The sequence below is a fragment of the Nematostella vectensis genome, chromosome 12 (assembly GCF_932526225.1).
Source record: "Nematostella vectensis chromosome 12, jaNemVect1.1, whole genome shotgun sequence".
Lineage (NCBI taxonomy): Eukaryota > Metazoa > Cnidaria > Anthozoa > Actiniaria > Edwardsiidae > Nematostella > Nematostella vectensis.
Window position 1 is genome coordinate 4,237,297 of NC_064045.1, and position 2,054 is coordinate 4,239,350.

Consider the following 2,054-nt stretch of genomic DNA (forward strand, 5'->3'; position numbering starts at 1 on the left):
ATGGGATGATATGTTGTAGCAATGGAATTACACGGTGGTGACATCGGTAGTACAGTCCATCTATGCTGGGGCGTTGGATCTGTTTATAGGGTCAGGTTCCCTTGTCAGTACAGTGTGGCACGATGTTACCTATATTAGGTGGCGGTGGCTGCTGTCCGCGTTACCTACCTTACTGTCTGCCTGGGTACCAATTATGCGTTATTGTATCGACTAGATCCAGGCTAGGGTAGCCAATTGGATACACAGACTAAAGTCAAGGTCAGACTCTTGCATGTGTGTTTCCAGTGAGCGCGGTCCAGCGCGGCCCTACGCCCATGCAAGCGAGAGAGGGCCAGCGCGGCCCTACGCCCATGCAAACGAGAGAGGGCCAGCAAGGCCCTACGCCCATGCAAACGAGAGAGGGCCAGCAAGGCCCTACGCCCATGCAAGCGAGAGAGGGCCAGCGCGGCCCTAAGCCCATGCAAACGAGAGAGGGCCAGCAAGGCCCTACGCCCATGCAAACAAGAGAGGGCCAGCAAGGCCCTACGCCCATGCAAACGAGAGAGGGCCAGCAAGGCCCTACGCCTATGCAAACGAGAGAGGGCCAGCAAGGCCCTACGCCCATGCAAACGAGAGAGGGCCAGCGCGGCCCTACGCCCATGCAAACGAGAGAGGGCCAGCGCGGCCCTACGCCCATGCAAACGAGAGAGGGCCAGCAAGGCCCTACGCCCATGCAAACGAGAGAGGGCCAGCGCGGCCCTACGCCCATGCAAACGAGAGAGGGCCAGCAAGGCCCTACGCCCATGCAAACGAGAGAGGGCCAGCAAGGCCCTACGCCAATGCAAACAAGAGAGGGCCAGCAAGGCCCTACGCCTAGTAATCGAGGGGGGGGGGGGCAACGAGACCCTAAGCCCAGTCAAGCGAGGACGGGCCGGCGCGGCCCCTACACGCCGGTTAATTACGGACTGGCAATCAAGCCTTCGCCCAGTCTATCGCGGGCGGACAATCGAGGCCCTTATTCATTCAATCAGTGGCGGACGACGAGCGAGGCCGTGCGCCCATGCAATCGCGGGCGGGCAAGAGAAATCATCCGCATATACTACGACGGGCGGGCAAACGATACCGTATGCCTATAAAATCGCGGCTAGGCAAATAAGGCCCTTACCCCATGCAGTAAGGGCGGGCAAGCGTACGCCCTACGCCCAGATGAGCGAGGGCGGATAACGCGATGCCCGATGCCCAAAGAAGCGCGGGCGGGAAGGCGAGGGCCGACACTCATACAACCTAGCGCGGGCAAGCGAGGCCATACCCTCTTAACAATTGTGGGCGAGCAAGCGATGCTCTATGCCATAAAAGCGCGGGCGTACAAGCGAAGCCCTACGCCCATTCAATGGAAGGGGTTGAGGCCCTGACCCCCTAAACAGTCACGGGCGGGCGAAAGGGCCCCTATGCTCATTCAATCGCGGGCTGGTAAGCATTTATGGCCTTTTAGGCTGCTACTCCCCACTTGGCGTGTTGTGTTACATGTAGTGCCCGGTTACATAGCGGCACATTCCCACGTTGGCAACGTCGTTGGCAAGTCCGGGAAGGGTACTCAGCTGTTTACTTAGGCTCTAATAGAAGTAGAAGCGTGCTGTTAGACCAGTGGCCGTACATAGTGTTTACACCTTGTTCTACACCATGACGGCGAGGCGAATAAGTGTTTCTCAGGCGGGCGCTCGGAATGTCAAGGGATGGTAAACAGGATGGGTGGGGCCTGCCTTGGCCACATGGCGGGTTTGCTGGTCTGGTTGCCAGACATACCAGCTGGCTACATATAGCTTTTGACGTCGCCGGGCTCCCCTTGGTGACCCGGCCTTTGGCATGCATGCACGCTCTCTTGAATCCCTGCAAACTCACGACTTAACGCGGGATTCGGGGATAGTTTGCCCCTCCCACCATCCCCTTATGTAGAGCGTACCTACTGGGAAACGTGTGACATGCTTCTCGGGTGCGCTTGGGTAGGCGGTTACCAAGCTATCCGATACCTGACCCCAAGCTTATCAGACGGTGAGTTTAACAACAGAATACCATCG